This window comes from Neltuma alba, unplaced genomic scaffold (genome assembly GCF_004799145.2).
Source record: "Neltuma alba isolate B1F8T4 unplaced genomic scaffold, ASM479914v2 tig00011375_pilon, whole genome shotgun sequence".
Taxonomy (NCBI): domain Eukaryota; kingdom Viridiplantae; phylum Streptophyta; class Magnoliopsida; order Fabales; family Fabaceae; genus Neltuma; species Neltuma alba.
In genome coordinates this window covers 154,033-174,363 of record NW_021636069.1, presented here as the reverse complement: position 1 = coordinate 174,363, position 20,331 = coordinate 154,033, and the positions used below count along the sequence as shown (strand labels likewise).

At 36.4% G+C, this 20,331-nt stretch overlaps 1 pseudogene; it reads right to left on the bottom strand.

Annotated features, from left to right (window-relative positions):
• Positions 1 to 830: 830 nt before the first annotated feature.
• On the bottom strand, positions 831 to 18,809 carry LOC114712581 (ABC transporter C family member 3-like; annotated as a pseudogene).
• Positions 18,810 to 20,331: the final 1,522 nt, after the last annotated feature.

Genomic DNA, 20,331 nt, shown 5'->3' with positions numbered 1-20,331 from the left:
TAGTTGGATTTCAACCGGATTTACTATCCAAAACCACATTGGGAAAACTTCTCTAATTGGCTCACAGTTTATTTAATGTTCATATTTATCGATATTGAATGATTGGCCTTAAAAAGGGTTCAAAAAAAGATGAGTGCATTAATGAGTGAGTTATGATTTGAAAGAACGCAAAGATTACTGTTAATTGACTTAATGCTCACTATTTATATGTGCAAGTATCTATACGTTATTCTTCTAGTCTTATTTATAGGGTAAAAAGAGAATACATTTTTTTTGGTCCTATTTATCTTTCATTTATATGGATGCAAAATTTTATCCTTATTTATTATCATGTTGACTTTATTTATATGAAATATAATATATATTAAATAGAGATAAAGTTGAAAAGTTCTTGAATTTGAAATGAGTTAATAAAGTTTAAGGTTTTTGTTTGTTTGTGTGAAACATGTTGGAAGTAACTTATAAATAAGATTAGAGGAGTACTTAACAAATTATTTTTTTCTCAGCAATATTAACTTTTTTTTTTTCTGAATCTAATAAGCAATGTTAGTATATATTTCATATTTTTTTAAATTAAAAGATTGAATTACCATATTTTTAATGATTCAAGCTAGAAAATTTTTAACTTCTCATGTCAGATTTTGAGAGCACCTGCTTTAAGAATAACACAAAATCAACAAGTGATTTCAGTGTATACAAACCAATGATCATGAGGTGAGACATAGTAACTGTGTAGGAGTTTTATGCCACAGAGGGAAGATTTCCCTAAATTCTTCTCATCATCTTAGAAACCATCTTATGTTATTTCACTAAATAATCAGTGAGAAGCTCCTTACTCTAAACTGGACTTGGATCTCATGGTATACTCTGCTACAAGTTGGGCAAAAGACGATGATTTGTTCTCTAACAATCCTGAGGGTAAGTCTCACTCCTCAACCATTCCTGCATTTGATCCATGGAAATTGTATGTAAATTGAAAAGGCACATCACAAGGTACAGAAACTAATAAAGTTCAAAGAAGAGTAAAAAAAAGAATCTTAACTGACCTTGATTGAGAAGAAGAACCATATCACTATCAAGAACAAAAGTTATTCTATGTGCAATGGTAATGATTGTACAGTCAGAGAAGTGTTGCCGAAGAGTTTGCTGAATCGAATTATCTGTGGCAGTATCAACTGATGCAGTAGCTTCATCAAGCATTAACACCTTCTCTTAAGTAGTACCCTACCAAGACAAATCAATTGGCTCCAATCCGTGGTCCAATTCTCACCATTTTCACAAAAGTAATAAAGTTTCAGTTCTTTGGTCAAGAGCACCATTATATGTTTTTGTTCATGAAAAGAAAAAATAGAAAATTAATTCATCATTCCTTGTAGTTTCACCTAATTTTTAACCAAATCCCTATAGTTCTTTCAATTTAATTGGATCTTATAGTTTACTCAATCATAGGCATTAATCCCCATGCTAACAATTTAGTACTCTGATTTTTAATATAAGAGCGAGTTTGACTTTCAATTTGGTTATAAATACAAGAACTCAATACACTTTGTCTTTTATATTCATATATTTTTTTTAAAAATAATCCTTGTAGTAGTTGCACATGTTAAAAGTTCTATCAAATAGCAGATTTAGCTAATTCAGATAATTAGCAACAACATTCTAAGAAAAACAACACCTGTTTAGTATAAATAACCAACTTAACTTTTTCTTTAATTTTTTCAAATTAGTCAACTAAGTCTTATATTAAGGACTAGAGGTAGTATTAATTCGGGCTTATGTGATTGCTGACTAAGTGACACATAAGTTGCTGCAATATACAAGATAAAAAAGAGGTTCTCTTGAAAACAAAACGATAGAATAAGATTTATTTATTATTAACATAAGACTAAGAAATTACTATGCTTGTAATCATCTCTTTACACTACATAATCTATAATATGGTTGATTTTTATTTTATTATCCATGTGGCAAAATTAATTCAAGTATTCAAGTGTATGTAGAGTGAGAACCTAGTCATCAGCTACTGATGATGTTTTTATTAGAAACTAACAAATTGCAAGTATAGGGAAAAGACCTATAAATTGAGGAAACTACAAGGGTATAATTAAAAAAAACCTCAAAAGATGTAATTAAGAATGAGATGAAATTTCAGGAATTTGCATATCAATTTTTTTCTCAAAATAAAAATAAAAATAAAAATAAAAGACTAACCTGCAGAGTTTAGCATTCCTTCTTTGTTAGAAACAATCTCACCCAAGAGGGGGGTGAATTGGGTGAGTTACAAAAATTTAAAACTAAAGGCGTGCAAATATTAAATAAAACCAGAGAGTCAGAGTAAGGAGAACTTTAACCGCAGAGAGGAGACACAAGATTTATACTGGTTGGTCTAATCCACGTGACCTACTTCCAGTCCCCAGAACACCTCTGAGTATTTCACTATCTTCCAAGATCGACAGGGCTCTTGGTGCCTCGGTACAGTAATTGAATCGCTCAATCACTCCCCCTTACTCCCGTAAGGGTACAACCCCTCTCAAGAGTCCACACTCTTGAGTGTCTCTCAAGTTTTTAATAAAAGTAGTGAATGGCTCTCTTACAGAGTGAATTCAATGATAAACACTGATGCTCAGTAGTAAAGTGAAAAACAGAGTATTGAATGCGTAACTAAATAATAGCAGATGGTAGCTCCGGTATTCAATTTCTTCATTAATGCCTCTTCGCGCCTTTTATAGTTGATATCGTTAAATAGCCGTTAGACGGAGGGCTTCTAGCCGTTGTGACTTCGTTTGCGTGTTTCACTGGTTTTAACAGCTCCGCCATTAATGCGTCTGAGTTTCTGACACTGTAGGTCGCAGTCTACGTAATCCCATTGAAGAGCCGTTGCACTCGTTTTCATTAATCTGCATATTTCAAACTTAGAACAAGTGAGAATTTTGTGGTGAGTGCTTTAACCTTGAATACAGAAGGAAGGCTAATTTATCATTCAAGATTTGTGACGAGATCATTTATCAGTAACAAGAACAGAGTGTCATTCCGGTTTGGTTTGATCGAAAAGATGATCGATTACTTGATGATAGATCAAGTTATCGATAAACGGAATGAAGACTTTTCGAAATAGATCACTAAAGTTATCGATCAAGTGTTGGATCATCGGCTCCAAGAATTTTCATAGAAAGAGGAAATCATTGCATGATCGAACAAGTGATCGATCATATAATTGACCGAACAGATTATCGATAATTTAGATGTTATTAAAATGAAGCTTCAGTCATTGATGATCGAACATCTTATCGATAAATATATGATAGATAATATTATCGATAAAACATGATTATGTAAATAATCAAAGGAAGACACATGCTATTTGAAATGATCGAACATCTTATCGATAAATATATGATAGATAATATTATCGATAAAACATGGTTATGTAAATAATCAAAGAAGGACACGGGCTATTTGAAATGATCGAACATCTTATCGATCATTAACTATTCGAACAAGTGATCGATAATAGTGAAGAAAGAATTTTAATCCTGTAAGGTAAAGGAAATGATTATCGATCACGTTTTGTGAAAAACATGAATTCCGGGAATTTAAATGATCGAACATTTTATCGAAAAACCAGTGATCGATAACTTGATCGAAAAAATAGTTCACCATAACTTAATGCAAATATGTCAATTTTCAGACTCTTTATCGATCACGTTATGTGAAAACTTATTTAAGCAAACAAGTCAAAATTATCGATAATGTTATCGATAATTTAGCTGTAGCAAAACTGAGTAGGAGTAAAAAGGACATTGATTATCGATCATGTGATCGATAATTTTGTGATCAATAAAATTATCGATCTATCAGTGAATTTGATCTCCTGCATTTAACGAGTTAGAGCATAAAGTTCGAACACGTAATCGATAAACAAATGATCGAAAACATGATCGATAAACTTGTAACAGAACTAATGTGCAGAGTGTTACCTTTTATCGAAGTCGTTATTGATGACTGATTTATCGATAACTTGATCGATAAATACACTTCAGATTTGGGTCTCTTATCAGTAACTCGATTGTTTACCTGATATTATCGATCAGCTTATCGATAATTTCCTATACCCTTATGTGATATTTATACTAGCGATTATCGATCACTTAATCGATAAAATATTCATCGAATAGTTCTTCGATCAAAAAGACTACCTTAGACCCGATTTATACTTGATCATTTATCTGAAACCTTAGCGATAACTAATTGCTCGATCACGTTATCGATCAAAATACTTAACCCTGAAATTCTGACTTTGTTATCATCAAAACTATAATCCTAACATTCTCCCCCTTTTTGATGATGACAAAACACAGGTTAAGAGTCATTTATCAGAGAGAACATCAAACAGTTTCATATTCTTAAAAAGCATAAAAAGGCAGATAAATATCAAGAACATATTATCGATAAAAGCACTATCCAGATACACAAAAGAAAATCACAAAAGAGATAATATATAAAAAGCAACTCATAAAGCCATATAATCTACGAAGTATCATCAGTTTTCTTCTCCCCCTTTTTGTCAGCATCAGAAGGGGTAGGAGCCGAGGGAATGGTCAGGGAAATAGGGAGAGGAGGAAGGGGAAGAAGTGGAGAAATAGATGGAAAATGAAAGGAGGGAACAGGGTGAGGTACAGTGATAAGAGCAAGAGTAGTAGGGACAGAAGTAGAAGTAGATGGAACAGAAGGAGAAGTGGTGGAAATAGGAGAAGTAGGTAAAGGAGAGGAAGGAGGTGCAGGCTCAGGGTGTGGTGGAGAGGGAGGATGGAAGAGGAGATCCTCATAGCTGAAGCTTGTGCTAGGTGGAGTGAAGTGCTGGCAGAGAGAGGTAACTAAGCCTTTAAGCTCTTGGAGTTCCTTGTCCACTGAATTAAACCTCTCAGTGACTTCTTTTTCCAAAACCACCATGGCTTGTTGGTGAAGATCCAGAATCTTAGAAATGCCATCAAACTTCCGGTCAGAAACTTCCCCATAGTCTCTGGCAGTAGTGTAGACTCTGGTCTCAAATGCACGAAGCTCAGCCTGAAACATTTCCCTGAGGGACCTCTCCATAAAAGATGGACCAGGGGTATGAGATGGAGCAGCAGTGGATTCGGCTTCATCCTGGGTCCGAGAGGCACTAGCAACTGGTTGCTTTCCCTTATCCTTCTGAGATACTTTCTGTGATGGTGTAAAGGGAACAGAGATCCTCATTTTGTGGAGCTGAGTGAGGCCAAAACTAGGAACCTTGGTCTTGAGTTCCCCAGGCTCAAATGGAGCAATGTTATGTGCCTGAAGGAAATAAGTGGCCAACTGAGGATAGGGGATTGGGGTTGATCTGGACTTATTAAGAACAAAGTCCTTCATCTCGGAGTAAATAAGATCCCCAATATTAATCTTTTCCCCACTAATAATCCGGGCTAGTAGAAGATAATCATCCTGAGTGAGATGTGAGAAGCTACCGGATTTGTTTACCATGCATCTAGAATAGATGTAATGGATGATCCTATAGAAGTCACACATCTGCTTAGGTGGGAAATTCAGCTCACCGGGATAATCACTGTTCTGCATTAAGATTCTGTAAGCCTTTACCTCATTCATGTCACCACCTCGCACAAAATCTTGAGTTCCTAGCAACTCATTTATTTTGGCACTGGTTATTTTAAAAGCTCTGCCTCTCAGTGTAACTTTCAGACAATTTTCTATGAGATTGTCTTTATCATCATATTTTTCTACTGATTCCATATTACAGTAGAATCTTTTAACCACTTCGGGACAGTATTCACCACCAATAATTAACCAATTTGAATAATGCTGCAGTGGGTCACTTAAATCAAGCTCAATCTGTTTATTTTTCCTCAGACCCTCTAAATCAACAGATACCACAGGACAGAATTTTCTATTGGCAAAATCGGCCTTATACTTTGTTATATTAACCTCAATATCGAGATTGCCAGATAATAACTCAGAAAATTCAGTGGGTATACCTTCAGAAGGAATTTGCCGAGCGACTCCTTCACTTGCCCTCTGTTTCTTCTTTCTCGGTTGCTTGGGGACAGAGATATTCAAGGCTGATTCCACAGCTTTCTGAACTGAGACTCCATCATCCGACTCGGTCTCCGATTCCTCAGTTACAATCGGTAGCTTTGATTTGGACCGGGGAGACTTTCTGAGAGAGGCCGGTTGTTCTTCGGTCCGACTTTCCCGGATTTTCAGAGTAGTTCTCTTCTTCGTTGATTCCTCTCTCACCTTCGGTCTGTATCGCTTTCGAGTACCCGAAGCGGTGGTGTCACTCGATTGAGGCTGTTTCTCCGGTGCTTCTCCCTTTTCCACATTCGGTTGCTTCACCCGAGCCATTTCGGAGGTGCTGAGCGAGTTTTTGACAGATTAAACGGTGAGTTTGAAGTGGGTGAAGGTTGGGAAAGTGGTAGAGAACGATTCGATCGGTGTAACGGTGGAAGAATTTAAGATAGGAGTGATTTTCGACCGTTGCGAAGAACAGGGGACGGGAAATGTTCGAGCTAGGGTTCGGAAAACTGACGGATGAAATTCAGTACAGTACCGTTATAGTTCTTGAAATTATCGATTAAGTTATCGATCAACACTTGATCGATCACGTGTTCGATAATTATGAAGAAGACACTTGAACAAAGATCAGTTTTATCGATTAAGTTATCGATCAAGCATTTATCGAACATATTATCGATAAAGTAAGTAAAAAGAAATGCGTACCTGATGTAATTTATCGATATTTGTTCGATAATTAAGCTTATCGGTCAGCTTATCGATCAATGCTTACCAAATTTGACAGACGAGTCTCGGAACCTTGAGGCTCTTGATCGATGTTCTGATCGATATTTATTTTATCGATCACGTTATCGATAATTGTAGTGTTGGAGCAATTCCCTTTCTTTACAAAGTGAATTTATCGATCAGTTGTTCGATAAATTATCTCCCACTTGCCTTCATGATTATCGATCAATTGATCGATAATCTCATACTCTGTTTACCTCTGTTTTTCTTCATCGAAACAGAGCTTCCTGCAAAACAAATTTCTACATACTCCGATGCTTAAGTTAGTTATCTTATCATCAAAACAATAAATTTAAACATTTAATCTTAAGAGATAGTATGAAATTTCTTACAATTCATTGGGATTTACCATTCCCAATTCTCCTCTGAAATAGCTGAACTTCTGTTGGTCTAGTGGTTTTGTGAAGATGTCGGCTATCTGATATTCAGTGGGGATGAATTCAACTTTTACATCTTTCTTTTGAACATGATCACGAATAAAGTGATGTCGAACATCAATGTGTTTGGTTCGAGCATGATGAACTGGATTCTTGGACAGACTTATCGTGCTCGTATTATCACATAAGATTGGAATCTCACGTATATTGATTCCTAGATCTTGTATTTGTTGTTTTAGCCATAAGATCTGAGCACAACAGCAGGCAGTGGCTACATATTCTGATTCAGTAGAGGAGATTGCCACGGTGTTTTGCTTTTTGCTTGACCATGAGACAAGACATCCTCCGAAGAATTGGCATTGTCCACTGGTGCTTTTCCTGTCTGTTTTATATCCACCGTGATCAGCGTCAGAATATCCCATTAAATATTCGGTTCCTCCTTTTGGATACCAGATTCCTAAATTTTGAGTTCCTACAAGATATCTGAGTATCCGTTTCACGGCTTCTTCATGCGACTCCTTTGGAGCTGACTGATATCTCGCACACATTCCAACACTGAACTGAATATCTGGTCTACTTGCAGTAAGGTATAGTAAGGAACCGATCATCCCTCTATATCTTGTTAGATTTATGTCTTTCCCGTCTTCGTCTATATCAAGCGAACAGGTTGAGCTCATTGGAGTCTTTACACTTTTAGCATTCTCCATTCCGAATTTCTTCAGCAATTCCTTTACATATTTCGTCTGGGAGATAAATATACCGTTCTTCTTTTGTTTGATTTGTAATCCCAGAAAGAAATTTAATTCTCCCATCATGGACATCTCGAATTCTCCCTGCATAAGCTTAGCAAATTCTTGACAGAGATCTTCGTTAGTAGCACCGAAAATAATATCATCTACATATATTTGAACAATCAAAAGATCTTTTCTATTTCTTTTAATGAAAAGTGTGGCATCCACTTTACCTCTTTCAAAACCTTTTTCTATAAGAAAGTGGCTAAGTCGTTCATACCAGGCTCTGGGCGCTTGTTTCAAACCATACAAAGCCTTTTTAAGTTTGTAAACATGATTTGGAAAATTTGGATTTTCAAAACCGGGAGGTTGTTCGATAAACACCTCTTCAGATATATAACCGTTTAGAAATGCACTTTTAACATCCATTTGAAATAGTTTGAAATCTTTGATGCAAGCAAAAGCCAAAAGAACTCGTATGGCTTCCAATCTAGCTACAGGAGCATACGTTTCTTCATAATCGATTCCCTCTTCTTGATTATAGCCTTTTGCTACTAATCGGGCTTTGTTTCTGACGATCTGAGCTGATTCATCGAGCTTGTTTTTGAATACCCATTTGGTGCCAATGACCGGATGGTCTTCTGGTCTGGGTACCAATTCCCAAACTTGATTTCTCTCAAATTGATTAAGTTCTTCCTGCATCGCAACTATCCAGAATTCATCTGATAGTGCTTCGTCAATATTAGAGGGCTCAATGTGAGATATGAAAGCAGAGAAAAGAACTTCATTGACAATTTGTCTCCGGGTTTTGACCCCTTCATTGACTTTACCGATGACTTGATCCAGAGGATGATCTCGGTTGTGTCTCCATGCCTTTGGCTGCTCTAGATTTTCTTGTAAAGAGGGATCGTTTAAAACATCTCTGTTTTCTGAAACGGTTTCTGAAGATAATTTGTTCCAGTTTTTATTCAAATCCAGTTTTTGAAAATTTTGAACGATTTCAGCATCATCATCTACAGGTTTCGAAATTGTTTCAGTTTCAGCAAACACCACATGAATTGATTCTTCTATTGTAAAGGTTCGTTTATTAAAATTCTATATGCTTTACTACGATTAGAATAGCCAAGAAACAAACCCTCGTCAGCTTTAGGATCGAATTTACCCAGGTTTTCCTTGTTGTTGTTGTGGATATAGCATCTGCTTCCAAAGATCTTTAGGTGTGACAGATTGGGTTTTCTTCCCTTGTACAACTCATATGGAGTCTTCCCGAGCAATGTTCTGATGTAGGCTCTATTTGAAATATAGCAAGCTGTGCTCATTGCTTCTGCCCAGAATACTTGTGAGACCCCTTTCTCATTTAGCATTGCTCTAGCCATCTCCGTGAGTACTCTATTTTTTCGTTCAACTACTCCGTTTTGTTGAGGAGTCCTTGGTGCAGAAAAGTTGTGGTCAATTCCATGTTCCTCACAATAGTCTGCAAATTCGTTGTTTTCAAATTCTCCTCCGTGATCTGACCTGATAGACACAATAGATGCACCTTTCTCATTTTGGACCTTTTTGGCAAAAACAATGAAAGCATTAAAAGTTTCATCTTTAGAGGAAAGGAACAAAGTCCAGGTAAACCTTGAATAGTCATCAACTATTACAAGAGTATAAAGATTTCCCCCGAAGCTTTTTACTCTAGATGGACCGACCAAGTCCATGTGAATCATTTGGAGAGGTCTTTCAGTTGAAACTATCTTCTTTGATTTAAATGAAGATTTTGTTTGTTTACCTTTTTGACAAGCATCACAAACATCATCGCGTTCATACTGGATTTTTGGTAAACCAACAACTAGATCCCTTTTTATTAATCTTGAAAGTTGATTCATGTTGACATGTGCAAGACGTTTGTGCCAAATCCAACTTTCCTCCTTTTTACTAATAAAACAGTTTTCAGAATTTTTAGAATCAAATTGAAGTGTATAACAGTTACCGTCCCTCGGAGCTCTCAGCTTCGTATTCAATTCTTCTTTCTTCAAGGGTAGGTCATCTTTGCTTATGATTAAACACTCTTCAGAATCAAAGATTACCCAGTTGTTTTTGTCCGCACTCTGACTGACGCTGAGGAGATTATGACACAGACCTTCCACGTAGTACACGTCCTCGACCTTCAGGCCTATACTACTTCCGATTTCTCCGATTCCAGCAATTTTTCCCGATTGGTTTCCTCCGAAGCTTACTTTTCCTCCATCTTTTGGTTTGAGTGATGTAAACTTCTCAGTGTCACCTGTCATGTGTCTGGAACATCCGCTGTCTATATACCATTTATTTGTTCTGGATGCCTTGAGACATACCTGCAAAAATTACAATCATGTTTTAGGTACCCATACCTTCTTGGGTCCTTTTTGGTTAGTATGAGTTACTTTTGGTGCATAAGTACCTTTGGGCACCCATTTTAATGTTCCGTAGTCTCCTTTCTTCTTATAGTAACAAGAAGAAGTTGAATGGCCTTTACGGTTGCAATGAGAACAAAGTGCAAAAGGATTTGAGGAATGCACAGAATTTCTAAAATATGTAAGATATGATCTACCACTACTCTTTTTCTTTCCTTTCGACTTATCTTGGGTTGGATCGTATCCTATACCAGTCTTGTCCATAGAGCATCGTTGAGCTCCTAGAATCACCTTAAGCATTTCGCTTCCTTTAGTGAATTTTTCTAAGGTTCTGGTTAGATCTTCAATCTTTCTTTCATTCTTTTCACAACTTTTGCAAGTCAAGGTCGAGTCAGTATTGACTTCAACCTTTGATTGTTGTTCTTCTAAAAACTTTATCCTTCTCTTAGAATTAACTACTCTTTTGCAATTCTTACTAATTCTAAGTGTAAAGCATTGTATTCGGACTGCAATTCATCATAAGATGGTTCTGAAATTATTACCTCGTCTGTTTCTGAGTCCTCGTTTTCTTGGGCCACTAGACAGATATTAGCTGTCTCTTCATCGTCACTTTCTTCTTCTTCATCGGAGGAGCTGTCTCCCCAGATTGATGTGACGAAGGCTTTCTTCTTTCTGAATCTTTCTTTCTTCTTTTCTTTATCCTTTGCTCTGGAGAGTTGGGGACATTCCGCCTTGATATGTCCTGGCTTCTTACATTCGAAGCAAATGATTGGATCCTTTGATTCGTTCGGATATGAAGAAATTTTGCGTTTCGGCTGAAACTTCTTTCCGGTTCTGTTTTTGTAGAATTTTTTGAACCTCTTGACTATAAGGCCCATTTCATCATCATCAAGATCATCTTCATCTTCTTCCTCGCTCACTTGAGTTTTAAGAGCGATGCCTTTCCGGTTTTTCTCGTTCATCTCCTTTTTGTATTTTTGCTTGCTCTCATACTCAGCAAGACTCCCGAATAGTGCTGCAACCGAACCAATGGATTCTCCTTTGGTTTCTTCAATAGCTGTTACTTTCGGTTCCCATTCTTTTGTGAGACCGCTCAGAATTTTTCTCACTTGATCTTCTTGACTATATTTCTTCCCAAGTGCAGTGAGGTGATTTATGAGATGTGAGAATCTGACTTCCATATCTCGGATACTCTCTCCTTCCTTCATTCTGAATAACTCGAATTCGGTAGTGAGAGTATTGATTCGACTCTGTTTTACACCGGTGGTTCCTTCATGAGCTATCTCCAGAGCCTCCCACATTTCCTTCGCGGTTTCCAGGCTTGAGACTCTGAAGTATTCCCTCTGACTAAGCGCACACGTGAGTATGTTGATCGCTTTGTCATTTAGAGTCACCAACTTCTTATCTTCCTCGTTGAACTCCGTGGAACTCTTGGGTACTTGCTGGCCGTCTATTGTGTTCATCGGGACATAGTTGCCGTGTTCTATTACGTCCCACAACCCATACTCTGTGGCCTTAATGAAGATTTTCATCCTCATTTTCCAGAACGTATAATTTTCTCCACTGAAGCCTGGCGGTTTAGATGTTGAACATCCTTCCGGTAACACGCTATCTCCGAATCCTGCCATTTGATCTCTCTTCGGACTGTTAAATCCTTAGTGAAGAGACCTGCTCTGATACCAAATGTTAGAAACAATCTCACCCAAGAGGGGGGTGAATTGGGTGAGTTACAAAAATTTAAAACTAAAGGCGTGCAAATATTAAATAAAACCAGAGAGTCAGAGTAAGGAGAATTTAACCGCAGAGAGGAGACACAAGATTTATACTGGTTCGGTCTAATCCACGTGACCTACTTCCAGTCCCCAGAACACCTCTGAGTATTTCACTATCTTCCAAGATCGACAGGGCTCTTGGTGCCTCGGTACAGTAATTGAATCGCTCAATCACTCCCCCTTACTCCCGTAAGGGTACAACCCCTCTCAAGAGTCCACACTCTTGAGTGTCTCTCAAGTTTTTAATAAAAGTAGTGAATGGCTCTCTTACAGAGTGAATTCAATGATAAACACTGATGCTCAGTAGTAAAGTAAAAAACAGAGTATTGAATGCGTAACTAAATAATAGCAGATGGTAGCTCCGGTATTCAATTTCTTCATTAATGCCTCTTCGCGCCTTTTATAGTTGATATCGTTAAATAGCCGTTAGACGGAGGGCTTCTAGCCGTTGTGACTTCGTTTGCGTGTTTCACTGGTTTTAACAGCTCCGCCATTAATGCGTCTGAGTTTCTGACACTGTAGGTCGCAGTCTACGTAATCCCATTGAAGAGCCGTTGCACTCGTTTTCATTAATCTGCATATTTCAAACTTAGAACAAGTGAGAATTTTGTGGTGAGTGCTTTAACCTTGAATACAGAAGGAAGGCTAATTTATCATTCAAGATTTGTGACGAGATCATTTATCAGTAACAAGAACAGAGTGTCATTCCGGTTTGGTTTGATCGAAAAGATGATCGATTACTTGATGATAGATCAAGTTATCGATAAACGGAATGAAGACTTTTCGAAATAGATCACTAAAGTTATCGATCAAGTGTTGGATCATCGGCTCCAAGAATTTTCATAGAAAGAGGAAATCATTGCATGATCGAACAAGTGATCGATCATATAATTGACCGAACAGATTATCGATAATTTAGATGTTATTAAAATGAAGCTTCAGTCATTGATGATCGAACATCTTATCGATAAATATATGATAGATAATATTATCGATAAAACATGATTATGTAAATAATCAAAGGAAGACACATGCTATTTGAAATGATCGAACATCTTATCGATAAATATATGATAGATAATATTATCGATAAAACATGGTTATGTAAATAATCAAAGAAGGACACGGGCTATTTGAAATGATCGAACATCTTATCGATCATTAACTATTCGAACAAGTGATCGATAATAGTGAAGAAAGAATTTTAATCCTGTAAGGTAAAGGAAATGATTATCGATCACGTTTTGTGAAAAACATGAATTCCGGGAATTTAAATGATCGAACATTTTATCGAAAAACCAGTGATCGATAACTTGATCGAAAAAATAGTTCACCATAACTTAATGCAAATATGTCAATTTTCAGACTCTTTATCGATCACGTTATGTGAAAACTTATTTAAGCAAACAAGTCAAAATTATCGATAATGTTATCGATAATTTAGCTGTAGCAAAACTGAGTAGGAGTAAAAAGGACATTGATTATCGATCATGTGATCGATAATTTTGTGATCAATAAAATTATCGATCTATCAGTGAATTTGATCTCCTGCATTTAACGAGTTAGAGCATAAAGTTCGAACACGTAATCGATAAACAAATGATCGAAAACATGATCGATAAACTTGTAACAGAACTAATGTGCAGAGCGTTACCTTTTATCGAAGTCGTTATTGATGACTGATTTATCGATAACTTGATCGATAAATACACTTCAGATTTGGGTCTCTTATCAGTAACTCGATTGTTTACCTGATATTATCGATCAGCTTATCGATAATTTCCTATACCCTTATGTGATATTTATACTAGCGATTATCGATCACTTAATCGATAAAATATTCATCGAATAGTTCTTCGATCAAAAAGACTACCTTAGACCCGATTTATACTTGATCATTTATCTGAAACCTTAGCGATAACTAATTGCTCGATCACGTTATCGATCAAAATACTTAACCCTGAAATTCTGACTTTGTTATCATCAAAACTATAATCCTAACATTCTTTCTTTCAAACTACATCTCCAAGTTGTAAAAGGCAAAACCACATTAAGAAACAAACGTAAATATTTGTTTGTATGCATGTTTTTATCAAATAAAAGCATTCTTAGCTCCCAAATTTGTTCATCATCGTACTCATCCAATGGGTCTAGGTTACTTCTCACTGTCCCTCCAAACATTGTTGGCTATTGAGGAATAATAAGTGATGAGATGTTGATGGCATCAATTATAATTTTCCCAAAAGTTGGCTCAATGATCCGAAAAAGAGTTTGTATGAGAGATGTTTTACCACTTCCTGTTCTCCCTCCGATGCTCGTTTTTTTGTCCTCCACGCAATTTACATGTCATGCCATGCAACACAAGTGGCAAATGTGGGGCATAACAAACCTTCATCATATGCATGCATACTTATATTATTAACATGTAATGATAAAAGCATTAAGAAAGTACCACCTCTAGTTCGTAATATAAAAAGCTATATATCTAATTTTGGAATATTAATTAAAAGAAGTTGGTTATTTGTCACAAATGTGTGTTGATCTCTCTAAATTGTCATCTTCAATCATATGCATTGCATGATTAGAATTATCCCTTGGTGGAAACCCTTGGCATTCAATAGAGATATTTTGGGAAAAGATGGAAGACAAAGTGGATTGAGATCTTACATTTAGGAATAAATCTAACCCCCTTATTAGCTCTTATATTGAGGATTGGATGTAGTGGTTCTTTTTATCGACATAACCATAGCTTTTTGAAGATATGTTCCAAACCTCAATAGATGGAAAACTTAAGTGTTATAAACTATTTGCCACAAAATAACTAGAAAACAAGATCCTAACATGCAACATATGATTCAGATATGGACTTGGAGTTGAATTCATCACTAGATCACACTAACTGTAGATCACAAATATCAACTTCTCTGTGTGCTGGCCAAGAATAATCTAGTTGATTTTCTTCTATTTTAAGAGGAGGTTTGCTTGGAATGCAACTATACTGAAGTATTCTTTCTACTGATATCATTTTGTTCTCCATCTTGCATAAAGATGTCATCAATGAAGCTTGTAGCAAGTTCAAATTAAGGCCATATGTAATAACTAAACCAATGATACCTTTAGAAATAAGAAACAAAATAGAAGGTTAATAATTTCCCTCCATACCTCCTTTATGCAAGCATGGTATCTGTCAATCTGTTAAGCTAACAGAATTGAATTAGATACCTGGATTTATAGTGCCCTTTGGCATAAATACCAAACATATCAAGGAGAAGGCAAAAGTGATAGAAGACAACATGTCCAAGCGGAGGCACAATCATTCCATAGCGCCATATTGAACATCAGCCGAGAATACTTATCCATTAATTTCATGTTTATTTTTGAAAATCTTGATTGTGGTCAAACCCCCTAATGGTGGTTGACCCTAAAATGGTTTCAGCAAAGTGTTGGATGATTGGAGGTTTACATATTCCAACTAATCGCGATAGTTCTCGAGCAGCTGGTATATAATATTGCTTCAGAATGACAAGATTGTAAGGCATAGTTTGTCAAACATGCAACATGGTAAAGTATTGATCATATGTAACATAAAGTTGTCAAATAAGTACATAATCTTTGTTGGCAGAGCCATAAAGCCAATGTAGGAAAGCAAAGGATGCACATACAAGAAATATGTGAAAGCTTATATAATGTAAGATTACATGCTTAAAGCAAAATACCTGATACCAAATGCTGATTGATATCACAGGTATAAAGATGATGAAAACCTGCCATGCAACTTGAGACATTGCTATTATATTACCTAGGAGCTGGATTATAGTATAGGCAAATGGCCCTACTTGATAGGGAACGCTTAAACCCACGGCAGTTTGGTCTATAGAAGCCCACAAGAGAACAAAAATGAAAATGAAAGATTGTTAATGACTCAGTAGATTGTTCTTGATATATAGTTGACAATTAAAAAAAACCAACGAGATGAGAGGGACAATCAATTTGAAGTAGAAAGTTATCTAAAATACATGAACTATGATATTTTGTTACGATTTAGCCTAGATAAGAAAGCAAGAAATAGAAAAATGGAAATTCTAGGTTTCTACTTACTCTATTAATGATTCTTCCACTAGGAGTGGCATCGAAAAATGACACAGGGGCACAAAAAATGCACATGTGCATTTCACTAAAGAGCATAGCTGCAGTGTTGTAACCAGCAACAGAAAGAAGTATTGCTCTGGTGAGGATAAAAAGAGAACTTCCTACTAATATAGCAACATAGGTAGTAATAAGAGAATAGGTTGTGACTGGTGATTTCACATTTGATGAAGGGAGTTGCACATGCCATCCAATAGTTGCTGCCAATTTGAAAAAGTTGAAATAGAATTTGTGCCAACAATAGACATGGTACAAGAGCCCCTCCATATGCTGTTGTAATAAATTTCCTATAGACTGAGAGCCCAACCTTACCTTTTTCTCTTTCTTCCTCATGAACAAGTTGGCCTTTTGGTTCAATTACATCATTTGTTTTCCATGTCGTGTATCTTTTTCTACCTCTTTTTCTTCTTCAACTTTTGCACTAGAGATATTTACCTCTTCTGCTGTGCTTAATTTATCAAATACTTCCCTTCCATCTAATGAATCAAGGGCAGATAAAGCTTTTCTATGGGCACCGATAAATTTCATAAAGTCAGTTCCTGAGTTAAGTAAATCATTGTACTTTCTACATTGAGTAATTTCACCTTCTTTCATCACCTAAACATTAGATATGATATGAAAAGATAAAAGGATACAAGACATGGTAATTCCTAAAAGATTTTATAAGGACACAATTTTGAGAATCACTCACCAAGATAAGGTTAGCAGAAGGTAAGAACTCTACTTGATGAGTGATATAAATAACTATCTTTGAACTTAAAAAGCCTAGCAAACATTCCTTCCATATAGAAGTAATAAAAGAGCTAATCACTATAATATTTTAACAAGTGAGATGCCAATGTAAGGATCATCATTTGAAAAACATACGAGTGAGCATATAATACTATACAAGTTAGCATAGCCAAATCTATATTGCATATAGTAAACAAAATTGTCACTACAACCTTAAAGAGGTTTGATCCCGTATGAGTATCCACAGCACTAAATGGATCATCAAATAGATATATATCAGAATCTTAGTAAAGAGCTCAAGCAATTTGTATTCTCTGCTTTTGCCCACCACTTAAATTGATTCCTCTCTCTCCAACAATTGTCTGATCCCCAAATGGCAGAATCTCCAAGTCCTTCTCCAAGCAGCATGCTTTAAGGACCTTGTCATATATTTCCCTATTCATCTCCTTGCCAAATAGTCTATTCTCTTTGATCCTGCCACTTTGAATCCATGGAGATTGAGCAACAAAGGCTTTTGATCCACATATTCCCAACATTCTAGATGTCATTGGCACTTCTCCTAAAAAAGAAAAAAGTAGACTAGACTTGCCTGAACCAACAGTACCACAAACAACAACTCTAGTGCCTTTAAAGATTCTAAGGTTTATGTTTTTCAATGTCATATTAGGTGAAAATAAATCCCAAGAGAAATTTCTGTTAATTGCTTCAATTGCTATGTCAGAACTACCCTCTGGAAGCTTCTCTATAGCATCTGACTGCAGGTCATCGAGACTAAGGAATGATGCAATCCTATCTAGAGACACCTTAGTTTGTGCTATCATTGACATAGTGTTTGGAAGACTATAAATAGATTGCTGAAGCATTAGAAATGTTGCAAGTGCAGATAAGATCTTCCAGATTCAAGTGAGATCCTCTAAGTATACAAGTACCAAAAGTAACCACGGATACAAATGTGGATGCAACCCAAAAGACAAAAGTGGTAATAATAGTTGTAGAAACATATTTCCTTAACCAGCTTTCCTCTTTTTTCCTCAACTCAATAAGCTTAGATAGAAACTTCATTTCCCCTCCCAGTAGTTTCAGAATCCTCATGTTCCTCAAAATCGCAGAGGTGGCCTTCATTCTTCTATCTTTTGCTTCCATCAACTTGCCTTGAAATCTTTTTTGCAATGTTCCCAAAGGAACATTTGTGAGCATTACAATAACAGTTGCGATAAAAGCTGAAATGGAAGCTAGCCCAAGATTCTTATACAAAAAACAAGGCCAACACAATTTCCAGAATAACCATCCAGAAATGATGCATGTACAGCAAAAGTCACCAACTCTTTCAGCATCAACGGAAATGAAATTGATCATTTCCCCAGTAGTGCGCCCCTGCTTGGATTGGCATGAAAGAGTCAAAGCTTTACTATAAATCATTGTCACAAGCAGTGCTCGGATCCGGATTCCAATTTGCTGTAACCTAAATACCCTTTGCCTTTGTGACAGGCACTCTATAAGCTTTGCAATAAAAAATGCTACCACCAAAAGAAGACCTTCATTTTCAGACGTTTCTTTGCCATCGAGGTATTGAACTAAGGAGTCAATGAGATATGGACCAACGTAAGAAGCCAACGTGTTTAAAAGAACAAGAATAGCTGTTACAATAATCTCTTTCCAAGATCAGTCAATTAACGAATTCACCAGCTTAATTGTGGTCACTCTCTTTATGGTGCCACATTCAGCCTCAATTTTATTTCTGAAAGCAGAAAAAGGTCCGACTACACTGTCACAACTAGCTAGTTGTGGAACATTCTCAAGGTCTAAAATCTTCTTTCTGCCAGCATCAATTAAAGAGCCCATCCAAGAGAAGGCAAGAATGCTGAAAATTCCAGCATTTGAGTAAGGGGTAACAGTTTCTGCCCCTTTGGTTTTCTTTGACTCTGACGTAGTATTAAGATCAGTGCTATCCTTCAAAAGAGGCTCCCGAAGAATACTATCTCCACCCTCATTTTTCTCAGACAATCCCAAGTAACAAATGAATGCACTCACAATTAAGGAGAGAACATCAGAAATCGAGTACTGGATGGTTAACTGAACGTCTTTTCTATGGAGGGAAAAAAATGTCCAGCATAAAACCATAACAGGAAATAAGAAGAGATAAAGCGCACCAAGTTCTGAAGAAGAATGGAAACTTCATATAACCTGAACTGAAAAATGCTGTGCGCAAGCAAGTGAAAATAACACTGGAAGCAACTATTTTGAGCGCCAAATCCAAAAGGGTCGCAAACATCTCATCCGAGCAACCATTTCTATGCCAATAGAAGTAATACATTTGACACATGGCATGATTAAATGTTGAAGCACCCAAAGTACTAAACAGAGTTCTCTTATGCAGAGTGCTTCTAACTCTCTGTTTGGAACCATCTCCAGCACCTTCTGCAATCCTGTTCGACATCCATAAACCAAAAAACGCAAGTAACAACACTGAATGGAGAGAAGCAGACAACAAATGGAAGAAAATGGGTTTTAGGAGATGATCCGCCAAAGCGAACGACATAGCTTACTTGATGAGCTGGAATAAACTACCCGTCAAATAAGGAGCTTTCTGGGCCAGAGGACTCAGTGGTGGATCCAATTTCTGGTTCTACAACATCGAAAAATGGAAATTTCCAGCTTAAAAGGAGAGGGAGGTGAGAAAGAGAGAGTGAAAGTTTAGATCAGACGTCCTGGGGATAAGTTAACGTGATGCCCAAGGAAGAAGCATGAAAACAAGTGAAGCTAATTTCCTGGAAAGGGATGAGATTCTGAAACAGAGAGCTTCGTTGAGAACTAAGTCAAACCTCAATGTGTATGCTGCTGACTGGGAATTGGAGAGAATATGGGATGAACGATTTAGAGATGTTTGGCATATGCTCCCATCAATGTTTGATCAATTAGAAATACTCCTAATTTTAATATAAATTGTTGACGATGGAGTCGTTTATTCGTTTTGGTCAAAGAATATGGAATTATAAAACACCAACTTGCATGCTTCAATCAGCAGAATATTTTAAACATGCATGCAAATAATATGTATTACTCACTTGTCCTAAATATAACATTCAGTTTAGAGTGTAATTTCTTACATTTGGAACCGAAGAAGTACTATTTTAGAGGGTCACATGGATGGATATAAGGGAGAGAGTAGGAAGACTGCCAAGACCAAAATATGTAAATCCCAAAATGATTTCTCAGTGTTTTAATTGTTGATGTCATTTGGAATGGTAAATTGTAACTTATTAAACTATTATTGTTGCTAATATTCAGTAAGAAATTTTTGTTCTTCATTGTTATCACTCGTAAAATTATTGTTGTCATTGATATTAAGGAAAAAAACTTTTGT